This window comes from Oryctolagus cuniculus, chromosome 11, assembly GCF_051225735.1.
Source record: "Oryctolagus cuniculus isolate XC-2025 breed Fujian yellow rabbit chromosome 11, ASM5122573v1, whole genome shotgun sequence".
Lineage (NCBI taxonomy): Eukaryota > Metazoa > Chordata > Mammalia > Lagomorpha > Leporidae > Oryctolagus > Oryctolagus cuniculus.
In genome coordinates, this window is record NC_142877.1 from 23,918,785 (window position 1) to 23,941,743 (window position 22,959).

Sequence of the window (22,959 nt, forward strand, 5' to 3'; positions counted from 1 at the left end):
TCCCTGGGCCCCTGCACCCACCTGGAAGAAGCTCCTGGTTCCTAGATTTGGCCTGGCCCAGCCCAGGCTGTTGCAGTCATTTGGAGAATGAACCAGCAGATAGAAGATTTCTCTGTGTCTCTCCCTTTCTCTCTCTCTGTAACTCTGCCTTTCAAATAGATCTTTAAAAAAAAAAAATCAATATCCTTTAAAAAAAAAAGTCTAACTACAGAGGGGAAGGATCAATATTGTGATTATCATGGCATCTTTGTACTCACTTTATATAGATTTAGTTTTTTTTGTTTTTTTTTTTGTTTGTTTTTTTGTTTTTGTTTTTGTTTTTTGACAGGCAGAGTGGACAGTGAGAGAGAAAGCTCTTCCTTTGCCGTTGGTTCCCTCTCCAATGGCTGCTGCGGCTGGCGCGCTGTGGCCGGCACACCACGCTGATCTGAAGCCAGGAGCCAGATGCTTCTCCTAGTCTCCCATGGGGTGCAGGGCCCAAGCACTTGGGCCATCCTCCACTGCACTCCCGGGCCACAGCAGAGAGCTGGCCTGGAAGAGGGGCAACCGGGACAGAATCCGGCGCCCTGACCGGGACTAGAACCCGGTGTGCCGGCGCTGCAAGGCGGAGGATTAGCCTAGTGAGCCGCGGTGCCGGCCTAGATTTAGTTTTAAATAAATTTATTTTATCAAGGCATGATTTATAAAAAAACAAAATATCTCCATTTTAAGTTTATTATCTTATCAACTTTTGTAAAATTTATATACCTGTATAACTACCATTATTCAATCCACAGAATTTACCATTACCTCAAAAACTAATGCCCCTTTTAGTCAATATCCCCTATCCCACACAAAATACCCAGACAACCATTATAGACTTCTGTCACTATACACTAGATTTGTCTTTTGTAAAGTTCAAATTAAATGGAATTATACACTTTACAAAAGTAGTTTTAAATGAAATTAAAAGATGTTTATTTTAGTGAATAAAAATTTTGAAGTCTGCATAGTTTTTTCAATAATATACATTATCCATGAACTTTGTAAAGTTCCCTGATAGACTCATTTCTGGCTCTCAATTCAGAAAATTTGAGGTTTTTAAAAGTTTTTAGAAGTTCATTTTTTAATCTGCTGAAGTTTCATTAAATTTACATAACTTAATGTTTATCTAGTCACCTACTGATGGACATTTGAGTCATTTCCAGTCTCGGGTTTTATAAAGCTGCTATGAACATTTGTGTACAAGTCTTTGTCAGCACTCACTTTAGCATGTGTTGCAGCTAATAAATCTGGGAAATCCTACCACTTTACCACCACTAGCCAAAATGTGTAGCTGGCATGGGGGAGGGCAGCTTGAAGAATTTGTGTCAGGCCTGGACAGTCACAGTCCCTCATTCCTCTGGCAACAGTAATTGGTCTAAAAAGCAGGCATATGACCCAAGAAGGTTAGTTGTAGTATTTTTCCAGTAGAAAGAAAATATTTTTTTTGTCACTTAGGTTACTAAAATAGAACAATGTAAGATAGAAGCTGCCAGGTCTTTCTACACTGGCTGCAAGGATGAAAGCTTTCAGGGTAGGAGAGAATAAGAACAAGGCAGAGGGAAAAAGAAAGAGAAATGGTCATGCGCAGAAGAGCCTCAGCATGTGGGGTGCCTTGCTTTTTTAATATTTATTTATTTGAAAGACAGAAATACAGAGAGAGAAGGAGGACAGAGAGAAGAGGGAAGAGAGAAAGAGAGATAGCTTCCATATGCTATTTCATTCCCCAAATGACTGCAATTGCTGGGGCAGTACCAGGCTAAAGCCAGGAGCCAGAAGCTTCATCCAGGTCTCCCACATGGGGTGCTTTTCCCAGGTGCATTAGCAGGGAGCTGGATTGGAAATGTAGCAGCTGGAACTTGAACCAGTGCCCATATGTGATACTGATGTCACAGGCAGAAGCTTAATCTTCTATACCATAGCACTGGGGCCAGGGCCTTGCTTTTTAAAATTATTATCATTAAAGATATATTTACCCAATAAAAAGATGGGCCAAGGACCTTAATAGACATTTTTCAAAAGAGGAAATCCAAATGTCCAACAGATACATGAAAAAGTGCTCAGGATCACTAGCCATCAGGGAAATGCAAGTCAAAACCACAATGAGGTTTCACCTCACCCCAGTCAAAATGGCCCTCATACAGAAATCAACAAACAACAAATACTGGAGAGGATGTGGGGAAAAGGACACCCTAACCCACTGTTGGTGGGAATGTAAACTGGTAAAGCCACTATGGAAAACAGTATGGAGATACCTCAAAAACCTGAAGTCAGACCTATCATATGACCCAGCCATTTCACTACTGGGAGTTTACCCAAGGGAAATGAAATCAGTAAACAAAAGAACTATCTGCACCTCCATGTTTATCTCAGCTCAATTCACAATAGCTAAGACATGGAAGCAACCTAAATGTCCATCAACCAAAGACTGGATAAAGAAATTGTGGGATATGCACACTATGGAATACTACACAGCAGTGAAAAGGGATGAAATCTGGTCCTTTGCAACAAAATGGAACAAGCTGGAAGTCCTCATACTCAGTGAAATAACCCAGTCCCAAAGAGACAAACACCATATGTTCTCCCTGATCCAGGAGAATTAACAGCGCAGCTAACATGAAAGCTATAGAAGCGAAATAGTCACTTTCAGAACTAATGTCCTCAAGAATCCTTGACCCAATTGTCGAGAGACAGTTAACTACTGTTACTTTTTACTGTGTATATCCTTTCAGTTTTGTTTTGTCAGTTTTTTTTCTTTTTCCTGTTTTCTTTCTCTCTCTCTCATCTCTCTAACTCACACTGTAGGCTGAACTCTATATGTAACAGAGTTAATTACATGTATTTTAAAACAATTGGAAAAAGATACCAGTTAAAAACAAGGGAGGGAATAAGAGATGGAGGAGGTAGTCTAAAACTATAAAACAGTATAGTTCTGCATATAGGCATATAGACTTACCTCTAAGGGTACAACGTGTTCAAATAACGATGGAGTCTATGGTCACAAAAGGCCTCCATAGCCCTGGCAGCCCATGACAAGAGCCTCAGATGATCACGGATGTCATACATAAAGAGTGTTAATTGTTAAAGGAACAACAGTAGTCACTGTGCACTTACTCCCCAGACAGGACCTCTGTCCCTAATGAATTGCAATATGAGAATCGACTGCAAATTTTCTCCCCAAACTGTACTCTATATGTTGTGTGTGGGCATGGGGGCAAATTGTTGAAATCTATGATTAGCCCTAGAGATGGTCCTCTATATATAAAGTCATACTAAAATGATCCATAATGAAGAAGGAGATGGGAGAGGGAATGGGAGGCGGGAAGGGAGTGGGGTGGGGGGCATCGGGGAAAGAACCACTGTATTCCTAAAATTGTATCTATGTAAAAATGCATTAAATAAATAAATAAAAGATATTTGAAAATCAGAGAAAGAGAAAGAGAGAGAGAGAGAGATCTCCCATACACCAGTTCACTCCTCTGATGTCTGGTGCATTAACAGGGAGCTAGATTAGAAGAGGAGTAACTGGGGTGAACCAGCATTCCAATATGGCAGTTTAACCTGCCGTGCCACAATGCCTACTCTAACTTTTAAAAGACCTGCTTTGGTAAGAGCTAACCAGGGGCCAGCACTGAGGTGTAGTGGGGAAGCTGTGGCCTGCAACACTGACATTCCATATGCGTGCCAGTTTGTTTCTCAGCTGCTCTAGTTCTAATCCAACTTCCTGAGTAAAGCAGAGAAGCTGGCCCAAGTGGTTGGACCCCTGCCACTCAAGTGGGAGACCCAGGTGAAGCTCCAGGCTTTGGGCTGGCTCAGCCCTGGTTTTCGTGGCCACTTGAGGAGTGTACCAGTGGATAAAAGATTCCTCTCTAAGAGGCAACTCTGACTTTCAAAAAAGTAAGTAAAGCTGGCGCCGCAGCTCACTAGGCTAATCCTCCGCCTTGCGGCGCCGGCACACTGGGTTCTAGTCCTGGTCGGGGTGCCGGATTCTGTCCCGGTTGCCCCTCTTCCAGGCCAGCTCTCTGCTGTGGCCAGGGAGTGCAGTGGAGGATGGCCCAAGTGCTTGGGCCCTGCACCCCATGGGAGACCAGGATAAGTACCTGGCTCCTGCCACTGGATCAGCGCGGTGCGCAAGCCGCAGCGCCGCTGGCGGCGGCCATTGGAGGGTGAACCAACGGCAAAAGGAAGACCTTTCTCTCTGTCTCTCTCTCACTGTCCTCTCTGTCTCTCTCTCTCTCTCACTGTCCACTCTGCCTGTCAAAAAAAAAAAAAAAAAAAAAAACCAAAAAAACGAAAAAACAAAAAAAAGTAAGTAAATAGTAAAAAACAAAAAGAAACCAACAAATAAAAATCTCCAACCCACTGGTAACACAGGCCTTTATTTATGCAAGTGGAGTCCCCATGCTCTAATCACCCTTTACTAGGTCCTACCTTGTAACAGACTCTACCTGCCATGCTGGAAACCAAGCTTAAAGTATATGCATCTTTAGGGGACAAATTCCATCTAAATTGCAGGAGAATGCTCGGGAAAGTCATTTTATTTCTCTGACCTGTTTCCTGAAACATAGAATGAGGACGATAATATCTACTGCATGGGCTTGTTCAAAGAATGAGAAGTACTTTCAGAAGCTCTACACATGTTATTTATTATACTTGGTATCCCCAAAAAATACTTTATGAATGTACCTGAGAGTGGGAGGAAGTTTTTCTTTATAGAGGATACCAGTGGCTTTGATTTATTGAGTGTCCTATTATGAGCCCTGCGAGTTTTAGGGTTCCTCTTTCTTCTTCCTTTTTTTTTTTTTTTTTTTTTTGACAGGCAGAGTGGACAGTGAGAGAGACAGAGAGAGAAAGGTCTTCCTTTTCCATTGATTCACCCCCCAAGTGGGCACTGCGGCCGGTGCACCGCACTCATCTGAAGCCAGGAGCCAGGTGCCTCTCCTGGTCTCCCATAGGGTGCAGGGCCCAAGCACTTGGGCCATCCTCCACTGCCCTCCCGGGCCACAGCAGAGAGCTGGCCTGGAAGGGGGGCAACCGGGACAGAATCCGGCGCCCCAACCAGGACTAGAACCCGGGGTGCCGGCACCACAGGTGGAAGATTAGCCTATTGAGCCGCAGCGCTGGCCCTTTCTTCTACAAAGCAGTCGCCAAGTCACAGAAGTTGGCTGGGCCAAGACTCCATTCTAGGATATTGAGATCTGATTACCAGGAAAGAAAAAAATGTAGTTTGACTTCAGTAAATAGAATTTAGGAAAAGGCATGTTTAATATCACTTGGACAAAGAAAAGGGAGAAAATAAACAAAAGTAGAGAAAAAAAGGGGTGAGAGAGAACCACAAGTGATAATATTAACACAAAAGGAAAAAGCAGAAAACAGACTAGAAAAGGAAAAACAAAGACTTTCCCCAAATGTCTCTTATTTCAGACTTCATATTCGTGCCTCCTTTTCTTAAGTATAAGAACCTCAAAGGAGAGAGAAGGAGCTGTTCTTTTTTAAATTTTATTTATGTCTATGCCTGGTCAATGTCAACTCATTGTTAAGAATGCTGTTGTTTGCAAGAAATGGCTCCAGAAAACTTTGATTTGGGTTTTTTATTACATATAATAATTAGGATTTATGTGAACTACATACTTGACTAAATGCAAACATAGAATATAATACACTTCTCATAAAATTTTAGTTAACTCTTTGGAAAAAGATGTTGTAGTTTACAAAACATGTTCTAAGAACCATACCTGAGAGAGAAATGTTTAAAGAAGTATGACATGTTTCCAAATGGGAAAAATTTTTCCTAAACTCAAAACTAACAATTTTCCTTAATAAAACACAAAATTCTCTCATAAGGAAACTTAGAAAACATGGCAAGAAGTAGTCCCCAGATGAGACCAGAGATCATTCTTTCTTAGCTTATCATTCAGTAAATACATATGCCAAATATGAAGCTTTTTACCAGGGGCTGCGTTTAGAGTGGGTGAATGAGAGAGGCGAGGTTCAGGGCCAGCGTTGTGGTACAGCAGTGGTGATTCCAGCATCTCATATGAGTGCTGGTTCGAGTTTCAGATGCTCCACTTCTGATCTAGCTCCCGCTAATGTGCCTGGGAAAGCAGCAGACGATGGCACAAATGTTCAGGCCCCTGCCTTCCACATGGGAGACTCAGATGGAGTTCCAGGCTCCTGGCTGCAGCTTGCCCCAGCCCTGGCTGTTGTGGCCATTTAGAGAGTGAACTAGAGGATGGAAAATCTCTCTGCTGTCTCTATCTCTTTCTCTCTGCTGTCGCTTTCTTTTTCAAGTGAATGAATAAATAAATCATTTTTTAAAATGAGGCAAGTTTCCTCTTCATGAGTGTTAGCTAGTAATTAAACACATTAACATATAATCAACATATAATTACAAACAGTGATAACTATTTAGAAGAAAAAAAACAAGTTGCTGTGTATGAGAATTGAAGTGGAGACTGATGATGTGGGATTGCACAGGAAATGACTTTGAAACAAAAACCTGCAGTATGAGTAAGACAGCCATGAGAAGAATGGTGGAAGAGTAGTTAGGTGGAGGAGAGAACATGTTTGTAGCCCTGAGACTGGAAAAGTTCACTGTGCAGTCCATCACAGCAAGTGGCATATGGAAGATTCATGAGTTTATGCGGGAAAGTTCAGGGAAAAAAGGTCCTTTTTTTATTTCTCATGTCCTTGTAGATCATGGTAATGGTTACGTGTCTTGGATATAGTCAAGGATGAAATGACAGTTAAAACAGAACTACCCAGGGAATGGCGCTGTGGCATAGTAGGCTAAGGCTCCACTGGTTCATGTCCCAGCTGCTCCACTTCTAATCCAGCTCTCTGCTTATGGCCTGGGAAAGTAGTAGGAGATGGTCCAAGTGCTTGGGCCCCTGCACCTATGCGGAAGACCCAGAAGAAGCTCCTGGCTCCTGGCTTTGGATTGGCCCACCTCCAGCTGTTCCAGCCATTTGGGGGTAAACCAGTGGATGGAAGACCTCTCTGTCTCTCCCTCTCTCTGTGTAATGCTACCTAAGAAATAAATAAAATAAAATAAAATAAAATAAAATACCACACATACAATTAACTAGAGGGGTAGGCCTAATGATGACCCTGTTGAGGACAGATACTGGGATGGGGTGAGGTTGAATTTTAGGATCCAGCATATTTCAATTTTATTCAGTATTTTCTCAGAAATAGGTTGCTAAAATTTAATTGTTTGGATTTTCGTGACACTCCACCATAGTTTTTTCTTTTTAAAATTGCTTATTTGAGAGAAGGGGCAGACACCCCCACCCACTGATTTACTCCCCAAATAAATACCTGCAACAGCTAGAGAGGCCAAAGCCTCTAGCCCAAGAACTTGGCCATCATTCCCTGCCTCCTAGGTACATTATCATCAGAAGCACAGAGTAGCCAGGACTTGAACCAGGCATTCCAATACGGAATGCAGACATCCCAAGAGGCAGTTTAACCTCCTGTGCCCCAGTGATACCTTTTTAAAATTCAGATTCTGAGGGACCAACAGCTTTTTTGACATCCAGCTTTCTTAAACAAAAATAGAAGGGCCGGCACCGTGGCTCACTAGGCTAATCCTCTGCCTGCGGCACCGGCACACCGCATTCTAGTCCCGGTCGGGGCGCCGGATTCTGTCCCGGTTGCCCTTCTTCCAGGCCAGCTCTCTGCTATGGCCCGGGAGTGCAGTGGAGGATGGCCCAAGTACTTGGGCCCTGCACCCGCATGGAAGACCAGGAGAGGCACCTGGCTCCTGGCTTCGGATCAGCGCGGTACGCCAGCTGCAGCGCGCAGGCCACGGCGGCCATTGGAGGGTGAACCAATGGCAAAAAGGAAGACCTTTCTCTCTGACTGTCCACTCTGCCTGTCCAAAAAAAAAAAAAAAAAGAATAGGCATGGCTTATTAATCTTAATTTGGTGGACAACTAATGAACTTTGAAGTTGCTCCCTTGAACATTTTCATTTACCTAGCTGTTGTACCTTGACACTTCCCTCTCCCCCTCCCCCTACTAATAGTGGAATCAGAGGATTAAATAATGTCAGAAATCAGAAATCAGAAGTCAAACTGTACTATTCATCTTCTTCCTATGCAGACCAAACTGGAAACCAACTGTTCCCTAGGACCACTGGGATCATAACAACCCATGTGCCCCATCTCCTCTATATTTTGGGGCTTCTCTGCTTTTTCTTGTGTGAGAATTCATCTTAGACCACAGATAGCCAATTCTCTGAAGGGAAAGCCTGGGAAAACTCTCCTTCCTCTGCCTTTACATAACCTTTCCCTACCTCTGCCCAAGTCTCCCATGTAATAACCATGTAATAACATGTAATAACCATGTAATGACATGTAATAACCATTCCTACCGTAACTCTTCTTAGCTGACATCCTGTAGTAACATCTCTGTGCCACCTAAATTACCTAAAGAGATTTTTTTAAAAACCTTTTTGGAATGTTTAATTTTCTTTTTTTTTTTTTAAGATTTATTTATTTTGAAAGTTACAGAGAGAGAAAGAGAGAGAGACAGAGAGACAGAGAGAGAGAGAATCTTCCATCTGCTGGTTCATTCCTCAGATTGCCACAATAGCTAGCATTAGACCTGGCCAGAAACAGGAGATTTATCCGGGTCTTCCACATGGGAGGCAGGAGCCAAAACATTTGGGCCATCCTCTGCTGCTTTTCCCAGGCCCTTAGCAGAGAGCTGGATGGGAAGTGGAGCAGCTGGGACATAAACCAGCAACCACATAGGATGCTGGTATCATAGGTAGAGGCTTTAACCACTGCGCCACAATGCCAGCCACTGTATAATTTTCTTTATAGCAATGTTACTAAATCCATAGGCAATTTATTATGAACACAATCATATTACATCAGCTTGGCATAAATGTATACAAATCATGCTTCTATAGTTATTTCCACACAAGTTCCTTGTACTCCCAGTCAAATCAGAATTTCCATATATACCTTTTCAGACATGGTAGAAATAGCAATTTCCCAAGCTGTGTTCAATGGATGTTCCTCACTTTGGGGTTTAAAAAGTCCACTTTAAACCCTCTTGAACCCCAACTACTAGGGCACCTGTTTGAAATCTGCCTGTAAAAATGTTCAAACAAGCCATTCCTTTCCCTGACATGTGACTTGCCTATCTGTTCACACCACACTCAGTCCTTTTTTGAGTCTTCCTCACAACTTTTTGCAAAAATACCTTTTCAGATCTCCTAGGAAGCACGGAACTACATATATTATCTGGTTCCTATCATGACCACCATTGAAATATTAGAAAACATTATGACAAAACCCTCAAACCCAGGCATAGGTTGTAGGTTAATTATCCTGGTCTTAGGCAGACCAGTATTAGTCATGACCCGTTCACACACAACCATGCCTGATTTGCGAGAAATAAGGTCATTGTAGCAGCAGAAGAAAGGCAGTGGTGGAAAGGATGGAATTCTGTGACCTATTCCTAAATGAAGGCTTCTTTTGCTAACACCCCATGAAGCCACACACCACAAAGATTCATCCTGGAACATGACAGCAGAGCTGTGCTTCATCATTCTGGATGCCTCACATCTGGGAATTCCCATTGAAAAAATATTTTTGTGCTATCCCCCTTCCTTCCCACACATCTGCTTTGGAGGGGAGACTTTGTTGGAGCAGTCTCCAAGCAAGTGGGGAAAGGCTAGAGACAGAACACTTCAAAGTGCAGGCCATCTTCCTTTCTCCTGATGTATTTGATGCTAAAAGATTTAAACTTTTTTCTCTCTGCAGGCTGGTAACAGTTTCCTCCCTTATAGAAAAGCTGCAGCTCTTTAAAGGGACATAGAAATTTTACTTTGTCAAACACTGGAGAAGAGAACAGCTGGTCTTCAGGGCAGGAAAACCTTTTGTCAAATGTTCTTGCGCCTTCTTCAGGGTAACTCTGAGCTGATGACAACTTCCTCCTTCTTCCTACAGCTGAGCCACACAGGCATTAAAGGACAGACACAATCCCGTAACAAAAGGGCCAACAGAAAGCTAGGGTTTTCTGGCTTTCATAGCTGTCTCCACTGTCACAGCTTTAAGTCTTGCTGCAATCTGACTACTTTGGGGGTATGCAGATGGAATAAACTGTAACCTGCAGCATCTGCTATTGTATCTCCTGTAATATGTGCTGGGGTTGACTAGTTGTTCTTTACCTTTTGGCATAGAAAAATGTTTCTGAAAGGGCATAGAAAATGTCTGCTTTCAAAGGTCTATTCTGCATAATCCAGGGACAGCTTACATTTTATCGTATTCTCATCACCAAATAAAATGTGCCAAACTTAAGGAATCACAAATTCATATTTATCAGATGAAACTATCCTTGGAAGGTTACCCAAAGTATGAGGTTAGGAAGAATATTTTAATTGCAAATAACTTTTGAGATGTGTGAAATCTACGGCAAACCTAGGGAAACTTAGGGAAAAAAATCTTTTCTGGGCTGGTGCTGTGGCATAACAGGTTAAGCTGCCACCTGAAACGCTGGCAATCCATATGGGCACCAGAAAAGTACAGCTGCTTCACTTTTGATCCAACTCCCTGCTAATGTGCCTGGGAAAGCAGCAGAAGATGGCCCAAGTGCTTAAGCCCCTGTACCCACACAGGAGACAAGGAGAAAGCTCTTGGCTCCAGGCTTCAGTCTGGCTCAGCTCTGGCCATTGTGGCCATTTGGGGAGTAAACTAGCTGATGGAAGATCTCTGTCTGTCCCTCTCTGTCTCTCTGCAGCTCTTTCAAATAAATAATTTTTTTTTACAGGCAGAGTGGACAGTGAGAGAGACAGAGAGAAAGGTCTTCCTTTTCCATTGGTTCACCCTCCAATGGCCGCTGCAGTTGGCACGCTGCAGTTGGCGCACCGCACTGATTCAAAGCCAGGATCCAGGTGCTTCTCCTGGTCTCCCATGTGGGTGCAGGGCCCAAGGACTTAGGCCATCCTCCACTACACTCCCGGGCCACAACAGAAAGCTGGACTGGAAGTGGGGCAACCAGGACAGAACTGGTGCCCTGACCGGGACTAGAACCCAGGGTGCCTGCGCTACAGGCGGAGGATTAGCCTATTGAGCCACGGTGCCGGCGATAAATATTTCATAAAAAATAAAAATAAAGACCCTGAATCCAGAAAAGAGTCAAATAATTTATGCAGGCTAGTACTAATTTCACTCATTCATTAATTCAGAAACATTCATTAAGTATTGATCCCATGCCAGGGCTACAGATACAGACATGAGTAAAATCATCACTGCCCTTAGAGAGCTCCCAGTGAAGCAGTGATTCTGAAGTGGGGCCAGGGAAGCACAGGGCCTAATGAAGACTCACTGTAGTTTTCAGTAGTCAGTATCAAAGTGCTGCCTTAGGGGCCAGCACTGTGGCATAGCAGGTAAAGAGCCACTGCCTGCAGTGCGGGCATCCCATATGGGCACCGATTCGAGTCCCGACTGCTCCACTTCTGATCCAGCTCTCTGTTATGGCCTGGGAAAACAGTGGAAGATGGCCCAAGTCCTTGGGCCCCTGCACCCATGTGGGAGACCCAGAAGAAGCTCCTGGCTTCGGATCAGTGCAGCTCCGGCTGTTGCAGCCAACTGGGGAGTGAAACAGCGGATAGAAGACCTCTCTCTCTCTCTCTCTCTCTGCCTCTCCTTCTCTCTCTGTGTAACTCTTTCAAATAAATAAATAAATCTTTTTTTTTTTTTTGCTTCTGATAGGATTATGCTACACACATAAACTGGAATTAAGGAAAAATGAGGAGGCCCTCACTTGGTGGGAAAGTTCATCAGGTTTAACCCAGAATCATAACACAGTAAGCACTTTAACAGGCACATACAGGGTTCCACAAGAGTATCAAGTTTTACCTCATAGTAGTCAGGATTTGTATGATAGGCAGTGGAAATACTGTACATTGAAAAATGGTCCCAGTCTCTGGAGATGTGGATTTAAGACTCATCAATTTATACACTGAATTGATTTGAATGATATATTGAAGTACTAGGAGTGGGTGAGACCACCTGAAGAGAATATTTGAAGTTAGAGGCACATGGTTGTCATTGTTATCATGATCATCATCAACGCACTGAAGCCACGCACTGAAGGATCTTTACTGTGTGCAAGACATAGTGCAAAGTACTTTCTATGTGTCATCTCATCACATCTTTGCAAAATCTTTACAAGGTTAGGTGCTATGGAATCTTTGGCAACACTGACACTTGGGGGGCTGGCAGGTGAGGGTGCTCTCCCAGAGAGTCTGAAAGGAGGTCATCAAACAAAGAGAAGGAGGAGGAAGTGATGTCCTAGAAAGCAAGGCAGGAGAGTGGGAAGGGAAGGCGGGCAGTGCCACGAAGCAGAGATGTGAAGAGAAATGAGAAGTGTGAAGGAGCCACTGTTTTTTGTGTTTCAGAAGTTGAAGGGGACATATGGAAAGCATTTTGAACAGATGGGTGAGGGATATAATGCAGAGGTTGAGGTCAGGATGGGATAGGCAGAGGAGAAGCTACTGGGGGTGGGAAAGGGTGGGCTATAAGAGGAAATAGAATGGAATTAAGGGAGGGAGAAGGGAAAGGGAGAAAGCATCGAATATGAAAAGGAGGATAGAGAAGATGAGGCTGAAGAGAAGACAGAAAAGATGGGGAAGGAGGCATCATCAAGAAGACTAGAGGCAGGGTGGTTCTGGAACAGGAGGGACTCCTCTTTCAGTGAGCACTAAGGAGAAGGTAGGAGCTTAGGGGGTTGTTTCTTAAAGTGGAAGACAAGGTCATCTACTGAATGGTCGGTTGTCATGGGACTTGAGCAGAACAGGAAGGTTTGTGATACAGGGCACATAAAGGTACTCATACAGGCACATATAGGTACTCATATTCAACTCAATGCATTCTGCTCTTCTGAAGACTTTATCTGCTGCAGACTTTAAGTCATTGTTGAAAAGTTGAAATATGTCACCATGGTTGCTTTTATAAAAACTCAAGTGTCCCAACTCTCTAGGTAAATCACTGCCTTAGATTTGGGGTATGAGATTTTTCTGAGAGGAGGAATTCACAAAGGTGGTGAATGGAAGAGTAGAGGCAGACAACAAGACGTGAGGAGTGCTTAGGAGCAGATCCTGAACACTGAAGAAGTGCTGCTGGGGGTTCTTGCATCCCATAATGAAGTGCCTGGAATCTAGTGCACAACCTGGAAGGCAGTAGATGATGGCTTAAGTACTTGATTCCCCAATATGGGTGAGAGATTTATATGGAGTTCCAGGCTCCTAGCTTCATCCTGTTCCTGCCATGGCTTCTGTGGACATTTGGGGAGTGAATTAATGGATATAGAAGCTCTCTCTGTCACTCTGCCTTTAAAGTAATATTTTTAAGTCTATTAAAGGTAATTAAAATGGCCAAAAAGATCTGTTTTGAACCCAAAAGTTTCTGAACTGTATACTGGACGCATTCTAATGTGTCAACTGACAAATTTCTCAGAAATTTAACAACCTTTGGATCAGTGGGAGAGTTCTATAGGCAACATATTCAGTCTTTTTTAGAGAGCAGAGGTCATCTCTCTGGGGAATGTTATTTTAAAATCAAAACAAAATTTACAAAATTTCTAGCAGAATGAGTAATTATCTATATAAGGAGGAACATCTCTATTTCAAAGTATGATTTGAAGTGAAACAGACATGCTATTACAGTTTCTCAGAATGTGATCTGAAAAATGCTTCGTGGGGCAGGCCTGAGGGCTAGGGTTGAGCTTGAGGACAGGAAAGGATACACTGCACTTTTTGGATCCCATGTCGGATTTATTATCATCTCCAAATGAGAGAAAGGCCTAACATCTAAATACTTTACAAATGTTCCAGGTAATTTTTAAAGGTTTATTTTTTTGTTGGAAATAAAAGAGTGACAGAGAAAGGGAGAGATGGACAGAGAGATCTTCTATTCATTGCTTCATTCCTCAAGTGCTCACAACAGACAGGGCTGAGCCAGGTGGAAGACAGGAGTCAGGTATTCCATCTGCATCTCCCACATGGATTGCAGGAATCCAAGTACTTGAGCCACCAACTATTGCCCCCAGGTGCATTAACAGGAAGGTGGATCAGAAGCACAGAATAGCCAGAACTCAAACAGGCACTCTGACATGCGATGTGGTGTCCCAAGTGGCAGTGTAATCCACAGTACCACAAAGTACACCCCTTGAAAACATTTTATCATGGAATAGTTTTGTCCCATATAAAAATACAGAAGATAGTATGATGAATCTCATTGTATCCATCACATAATTGGGAGCCAGGAGTTATATGGGAGTTAGTAAGCAAAGTATTTCTAGGTTTTGCCCCAGTGAGGTAATTTACCTTTTTTAATGATGGCACCTATGCAAATCACTGCTCTAATTTATATAGCTGCTCCAAATGTCAATTGCCTCTTCTAAAAATGAAGATGAAACCATTCCACATCTGTTGTTTTTTTTTTTTTTTTTTTTTTTTTAATTTAAGGAGCAGAGAGAGCTTTCATCTAGTCCAACAGATTGCCTGGGCTCAGCCAGATCAAGACTGCATGCAGGCCGGCACTGCGGCTCACTAGGCTAATCCTCCGCCTTGCGGCGCCGGCACACCAGGTTCTAGTCCCGGTCGGGGTGGCGGATTCTGTCCCGGTTGCCCCTCTTCCAGGCCAGCTCTCTGCTGTGGCCCGGGAGGGCAGTGGAGGATGGCCTAAGTCCTTGGGCCCTGCACCCCATGGGAGACCAGGATAAGTACCTGGCTCCTGCCATCGGATCAGCACGGTGCGCTGGCCGCGGCGGCCATTGGAGGGTGAACCAACATGGCAAAGGAAGACCTTTCTCTCTCTCTCTCACTGTCCACTCTGCCTGTCAAAAAAAAGACTGCATGCCAAGAACTCAATCTAGGTCTCCTAAATGGATGGTAGGGACCCAGCTACTTGAATCATTACTTGCTACCTCCCAGAGTCTGCAGCAAGCAGGAAGCTCGAATTGGAATCCAAAGCTGGTAATGGAATCTAGGAACTCTGATGTCAGATGCAGTGTTTTAATTACTAGGCTAAAAGTATACCCCTACACATATATACTTTTACTATGCAAGTATATCCTATTACTTTGTATTCTTAAAAATGTAGCAAAAATTCTCCCTTTTTATAACTCCACCTTTCAAATAAATAAATCTTTAAAAAGAAAGAAAGACTCAAAAAACAGTGACTTCAACTAGATAGATGTATATTTTCCACACTTGCAACCATCTGGAGGAGGCTTCTGGCATGAACAATGGATATTGAGAGACAATTAGCAATCTCTGCTATACCAACTTTGTACCAGGCTTTGTGGTAAACTCAGGAGGAAGAGCTGAGTGTAAGGATCCTGAACACTACACCAATTGTGAGGTCCTCTTTAAGTGGGAAAATATAGAATTTTAAGTGCAAAATTAAATACAGGGTCTGAGCAAGTGAAGATCTTAAAGTGAAAGTTTAATTAGCTTCACAGTAAATGCAATTCTGAGCAGGCTCCTGCCTTCAGGCAAAACTGGGTAATAAAGACAATTAGAGACCTATATAAGCTGGTGTACTGTCAGACTGTAATTGACTAAGTGGTCTGAACTAAGTTCAAAATATTTTGCCACACCAAGGGCTACAGATTTTCATGAAGGTTGAGAAAAGAAAGGGAGGAATGTTAGTTGGAGTTACCCAGAAAGTCTTCACAGAGAAGGCCCTCAAGGATGGGATGGATACAAAGAAGGGAAAGAAGTCATTCCTGCTGAGAAATCCGTACATGCAAAGTACTGAAAGCAGGAATGAGCAGAACACTTAGGAAATGTGAGGGCATGTAGTCTGCAACTAGACTTAAGGATGAGATGCATGATGAAATGTGCTGCTGAGATGTCAGAGTGAGGCATTTGGATTTGATCACATAGAACAGGGGTCAGCAAACTACAACAGCAAGCAGGCCAAATCAGGCCCATGTCCTGTTTCTGTTAATAAAGGAGCACAGTCATGCCGCTCATTCACATTTCTCTGTTGGCTGTTTGCCTGCAAGTACAGTAGTTTCCACAGCCTTTACAGAAAGTTTGTTGATCTTTGACATGGACAATAAAGACTTGAGGAGAGTGAGATTTTTTTTTTTTTTTTTTTGACAGGCAGAGTGGACAGTGAGAGAGACAGAGAGAAAGGTCTTCCTTTGCCATGTTGGTTCACCCTCCAATGGCCGCTACGGCCAGCGCGCTGCGGCTGGCGCACTGCGCTGATCCGATGGCAGGAGCCAGGTACTTATCCTGGTCTCCCATGGGGTGCAGGGCCCAAGCACTTGGGCCATCCTCCACTGCACTCCCTGGCCACAGCAGAGAGCTGGCCTGGAAGAGGGGCAACCGGGACAGAATCCGCCACCTCGACCAGGACTAGAACCTGGTGTGCCGGCGCCGCTAGGCGGAGGATTAGCCTGTTGAGCCGCGGCGCCAGCCGAGAGTGAGATTTTAAAAGAAAGACTATCAGCTAAATCTAAGACTGTGAGCGGAGACTGATCCAAGACCTCACGTTTTTAAAAGCTTTCACATCTGGGGGGCTAGCATTTTGGCATAGTGGGTTCAGCTGTCATATGCAATGCGGGCATCCCATGTGGGTGTGTTTGTGTTCTGGTTGCTCTAGTTCTGATCCAGCTCCCTGCTCATGGCCTGGGAAAAGCAGCAGAAGACGGTCTAAGTGCTTGGGTCCCTGCTACCCACATGGAAGACCTGGAGGAAGTTCCTGGCTTAGGCCTGGCCCAGCCCCAGCCACTGTGACCATTTCGGGGAGTGAATCAGCAGATGGAAGATCTGTCTCTCTCTATCTCTGTAACTCTGCCTTTCAAATAAAAAAAAAAATATTTTAAAAATAAAAAAGATTTCACACCTAAAATAAGACTCTTAAGTCAAAAAATAGGAAAACATAAATGAATAGAATTTAAGTTTTATTGGAGGCCTGATATTTTTTGGGCCAGCACTGTGGTGCAGTGGGTTAAGCCGCCATCTGCAGCACCAGCATCCCATATGGGCACCGGTTTGAGTCCTGGCTGCTCCACTTCCCATCCAGCTCCCTGTTAATATACCTGGGAAAGCAGAGGAGGCTGGCCCAAGTATTTGAGACCCTGTACCCACATGGGAGACCTGGAAGAGGCTCCTGACTTCAGCCTGGCCCAGTCCCTGCTGTTGCAGCCATCTGGGGAGTGAATCAGCGATTGGAAGCTCGCTCTTGCTCTCTTTCCCTCTCTCTCTCCCCTCTCTGTAATTCTGATTTACAAATAAATATATATTTTTTAAAAACATGATATATTTACAGCCTCTTAAATATGAGTAAAGCTTCAAGGCAGGTTTGGAAAACATTGAGGGGCCAATTTTGTGGCAAAACGGGTAGAGCCATCACCTGTAACACCAGCATCCCAAATGGGCACTATTTCTGGTCCAGCTGCTCTACTTCCTATTCAGCTCCCTGCTGGAGGCCTGGGAAAGGCAGCAGAGGATGACCCAGGTGCTTGGGCCCCTTTACCCATGTGCCTGACCCAGGTGAGGTTCCAGGCTCCTGGCTTCAGCCTGTCCTAGTACAGTATGGTCCCCCACAGAGTGGAACAGTGGATGGAAGATTTTCTCTCTTTCTCTGTAACTCTTTCAAATTAATAGATGAATTTCTTTTAAAACAAATAAAATATTTTCCTAGTTTGAGAATGTGCTTTAAGGCATAATTTAAGTTAAATTGAATCTCATTTTCTTGCTTCAGCAGTTCTTGGGTCACTATTTGTTTTTCCCTGGTGTTCTTTTGTTTCATAATCTTACACAAACCACTTGGAGACAATTATCTTCCTTGCAATTAAAATCAAATATTTTGTGCCAAAGTTGTTGTTTAATGCAGCCATTTCTCCTTAATCTTGGGCATTTCACATGAAGTTATTTTCCTTCTAACTAAAGCTCTCTCATTATATAGTGAGGCATTTACAAATTGACATTCTTAGTAATTTGCAGGATTGAAACATTTCTCAATGTTATCTGCTCACCTCACAGGAGCAGCCTTAGGCCCAATAAAGTGGCTTTAAAGGGCCAGCGCTGTGGAACAGTAGGTTAATCCTCTACCTGCAGTGCCGGCATCCCATATGGGCGCCAGTTCTAGACCCAGCTACTCCTCTTCCATTCCAGCTCTCTGCTGTGGCCTGGGAAAGCAGTGGAAGATGGTCCAAATCCTTGGGCCCCTGCACCCACATGGGAGACCCAGAAGAAACTCCTGGCTCCTGGCTTTGGATCAGTGCAACTCCGGCCATTGCAGCCATCTGGTAGTGAACCAGCAGATGGAAGACCTCTCTCTGTCTCTACCTCTCTCTGTAATTCTGTCTTTCAAATAAATAAATAAATAAATAAAATAAATCTTTTAACAAAGTTCTTGGAAAGTGAATACTATGAAAAACATTGTATAGATCAAAAAATTATTTTATACCAAGGTAAACCTATCTTTATTTTAATTATTATTTGAGAGAAAGAGAGATACAGAGTGTTCCCATCTAACAGTAACCATAGGAAAGCTGAAGCGTCTCTATTGATATCTGGTAAAACAGGTTTCATGGGCCCAGTGCTGTGGCACAGCAGATTAAAACCCTGGCCTTGGCCAGCACCGTGGCTCACTAGGCTAATCCTCCGCATTGTGGCGCCAGTACGCCTGGTTCTAGTCCTGGTTGGGGCACTAGATTCTGTCCCAGTTGCTCCTCTTCCAGTCCAGCTCTCTGCTGTGGCCCGGCAAGGCAGTGCTGGATGGCCCAAGTGCTTGGGAGGGAGGCCAGGAGGAAGTGCCTGGCTCCTGGCTTCAGATCAACGCAGCGCGCTGGCCGTGGCGGCCATTTAGGGGGTGAACCAATGGAAGGAAGACCTTTCTGTCTCTCTCTCTCTGTTCAACTCTGCCTGTCAAAAAATAAAAAAAATAAAAATTAAAAACAAAAAAAACCTGGTCTTAAGTGCCGTCATCCCATATGAGCACCAGTTCTAGTCCTGGCTGCTCCTCTTCCATTCTAGCTCTCTGCTATGGCCTGGGAAAGCAGTAGAAGATGGCTCAGAGACCCAGCAGAAGCTCCTGGCTCCTGGCTCCTGGCTTTAGATCAGCGCAGCTCTGGCCATTGTGGCCATATGGGGAGTAAACCAGTGGATGGAAGACCTCTCTCTGTAACTCTGCCTTTCAAATAAATAAAATAAATCTTAAAAAAAAAACCCAAGTTTCATAAAACAGAGCATTACCAGAAGTAAAGAGAAATACTTCTTATCAATAACAGAGTCTATTCATGAGAAAGCCAGAATGGTTGTGAATGTTATGCACATCATAATAAGGTTTCAAAATAAGTGAAGTGGGCTGGCGCCGCAGCTCACTAGGCTAATCCTCTGCCTGCGGCGCCAGCACCCCAGTTCTAGTCCCGGTTGGGGCATCGGATTCGGTCCCGGTTGCTCCTCTTCCAGGCCAGCTCTCTGTTGTGCCCCGGGAGTGCAGTGGAGGATGGCCCAGGTCCTTGGACCCTGCACCCGCATGGGAGACCAGGAGGAAGCACCTGGCTCCTGGCTTCGGATCAGCGCAGTGCGCCGGCCGCAACACACCAGCCGTAGTGGCCACTTGGGGGGTGAACCAACGGAAAAGGAAGACCTTTCTGTCTCTCTCTCTCACTGTCTGACTGTCAAAAAAAAAAAAAAAAAAAAAAAAAAAAAAAAAGTGAAGTGAAAACTGGCAGATGAAAGGGAAAACAAGATAAATACATGATTATACTTGGAGATCTCAGCACCTTTCTTTATTTAATTGAACACATAGTCACCAGGTCAGTAAAGAGGTCTTAAATAATACACTGAAACCAACTGAATCTAACTGCCATTTGTTAACTTTCCGCCCCAAACTGGAGAATATACATACTTCTCAAGCACATCTGGAATAGTCGTTAATACAGACCATATGCTCAGCCATAAAATATGATTTACCACATTTTTAAAAATTGAAATAACATGGAATATGCTACATTATCTATTATATGAGTATAGCTACAATAGAATTAGATTAGAAACCAATAATGAAAAGTTCTGGAAGAATCTTCAATGCTTATTTTGAAATTAAGCAAACATGCTTTTTATTTCTTCATGAGTCAAAGAAAAATCACAAAAGAAATTGGAAAATAGTTTGAAAGACATAATAATTAAAAACATATCAACATTTGTGGGGTGCAATTACAGCAGTGTTAGAGGGAAACTGATACCTCTAAATAAATATTAGAAAAGAAGAGATTTTATATCAAATGATCTAAGTTTTCACATTAAGCATCTAGGAAAAAATAGTACGTTAGGAACCAGCGTGTGGCATGGTGAACAAAGCACGGTGACAATGCCAGCATCTCATAGGGGCACTGTTCCAGCCCCGGCTGCTCCACTTCTGTCCAGCTCCCTGCTAATGTACTTGGGAAAGCAGTGGAAGAGGGCCCAAGTGCTTGGGTCCCTGCACTCACATGGGAGACCTGGAAGAAGCTCCCAACTCCTGGCTTTGGCCTGGCCCTGGACTTTGCTGCCATTTGGAGTGAACCAGCAGATGGAAACACACCTCTCCCTCCCCCTCCCTCCTTCCCTCTCCTTCCCTCTCTCTGTGTAACTCTTTCAAATAAATGAATAAATCTTAAAAAAATTAAATGCAGAGTTAGCAAAATGAATAGCATTGCAAATCTAAGAATAGAAATCAATGAAATAGAATAAGTACCAAAAAAAGGTTGGGAACATCAGCAAAATAAAACATTAGTTCTTTGAAAAAGTTAATAAATTGGGGCCGGTGCTGTGGTGCAGTGGGTTAACGCCCTGGCCTGAAGCGCTGGCATCCCATATGGGTGTCAGTTAGAGAAATCCAGCTCTCTGCTATGGCCTGGGAAAGCAGTAGAGGATGGCCCAAGTGCTTGGGCCCCTGCACCCACATGGGAGACCTAGAGGAAGCTCCTGACTCCTGGCTTCGAATAGGCACAGCTCTGGCCATTATGGCCATCTGGGGAGTGAAAAATCGGATGGAGGAACTTTCTCTCTCTCTCTGCCTCTCCTCTCTCTGTATAATTCTTTCAAATAAATAAATAAATATTTTAAAAAAGAGAAAAAAGTTAATAAATCTATAGCCCCAACTAGTCTGATAAAAAAAAAAACTTATATTACTAATACTAGAGTGAGAAAATATCACTATTGATGCCACTGAAAACTATAATAACCAAAAAAATTTCAGTGGCAAATTCAAAAGCAGAATGGAGGGGCCAGCACTGTGGCATAGCAGGTTAAATCATGGCCTGTGGTGCTGACATCTCATATCAGCACAGGTGCAAGTCCCAGCTGCCTCACTGCCAATTCAGTTCCCTACTAATACACCTGGGAAAGCAGCAGAAGATGACCCAAGTCTCTGGGCCCCTGCACCCATGTGGGAGACCCATAAGAAGCTCCCAACTCATGGCTTCAGCCTGGCCCAGCCCCAACTGTTGTGGTCATTTGGGGAGTGAATCAGCAGATGGAAGATCTCCTTCTCCCTATGACTCTCCATTTCTATAACTCTGCCTTTCAAATAAAATAAATAAATCTTTAAAATTTTTTTAAAAAATGGGGATAACAGAAGAAATTGTGAACTTGAAGGCAAAATAGAAATTAATCAACCTTAACAACAAAGGGAAAATGATCTTAAAAATGACCAGAATCAGGCCAGCGCCGCAGCTCAATAGGCTAATCCTTCGCCTATGGTGCCCGCACCCTGGGTTCTAGTCCCGGTCTGGGCACCAGATTCTGTCCCAGTTGCTCCTCTTCCAGTCCAGCTCTCTGCTGTGGCCCGGGAGTGCAGTGGAGGATGGCCCAAGTCCTTGGACCCTGCACCCGCATGGGAGACCAGGAGAAGCACCTGGCTCCTGGCTTCGGATCGGTGCAGCATGCTGGCTGCAGCAGCCATTGGAGGGTGAACCAATGGAAAAGGAAGACCTTTCTCTCTGTCTCTCACTTTCTAACTCTGCCTGTCAAAAAAAAAAAAAAAAAAAAAAACCAGAATCTCAGGCAACAATACCAGAAAGTACTAGGAGTTTTGTGTCCTAGGAGTTTAATATGGAAAAGAGAAGGTTAGTACAGAAAGTCTTTTGAAGAACTAAGAGATAAAAATTTAACAAGGGCCTGGTGCCGTGGCTCATTGGGTTAATCCTCTGCCTGCGGCACCAGCATCCCATATGGGTGCCAGGTTCTAGTCCCAGATGCTCCTCTTCCAGTCCAGCTCTCTGCTGTGGCCCGGGAGGGCAGTGGAGGATGGCCCAAGTGCCTGGGCCCCTGTAACTGCACGGGAGACTATGAGGAAGCACCTGGCTCCTGGCTTCGGATTGGCACAGCTGCGGCCATGGCGGCCATTTGGGGGGTGAACCAACGGAAGGAAGACCTTTCTCTCTCTCTCTCTCTCTCTCTCTCTCTCTCTCTCTCTCACTGTCTGTAACTCTGTCAAATAAATAAATAAAAATCTTTAAAAAAAAAAACTTAAATTTCACGAAGACATTAGTCTACAAGTTCAAGAAGCTCAGCAAACCTAAAACAAACAAACTGAATGGAAAGATATGAGATTTCACCATCAGGCTGCTGACATGTAAAGACCAAAAAAAAAAAAAAAAAAAAAAAAGTAAAAATGGTATAGTAGTTATAGGAAAACAATGATTTGACTGGCAGTGGATTTCTCATTTGAAAACATAATGGCCAGGGGCCAGCACTGTGGCCTAGCGGGTAAAGCCATGGCCTATAGTGCCAGCATCCCATATGGGCACTGGTTCAAGTCCTTGCTGCTCCACTTCCAATCCAGCTCTCTGCTATGGCCGGGGAAAGCAATAGAAGATGGCCCAAGTCCTTGGGCCCCTGCACCCATGTGGGAGACCCAGAAGAAGCTCCTGGCTCCTGCCTCTGGAATAGTATATCTCCAGCTGTTGT

General features: G+C 43.9%; 1 protein-coding gene across 4 annotated transcripts in view; it reads right to left on the minus strand.

The window, feature by feature from the left end:
• The window catches only part of ASIP (agouti signaling protein), a 192,058-nt gene that overhangs the window by 83,173 nt on the left and 85,926 nt on the right, over positions 1 to 22,959 (minus strand). The window contains exon 2 of one of the 4 annotated variants that reach the window (XR_016215651.1): positions 18,788 to 18,927. The exons of the other annotated variants lie outside the window; for them this stretch is intronic. The gene's annotated coding sequence lies outside the window, so the exon portion shown is untranslated. Of the gene's footprint in view, positions 1 to 18,787; positions 18,928 to 22,959 lie in introns of those variants that run through there. 4 annotated transcript variants of the gene reach the window in all.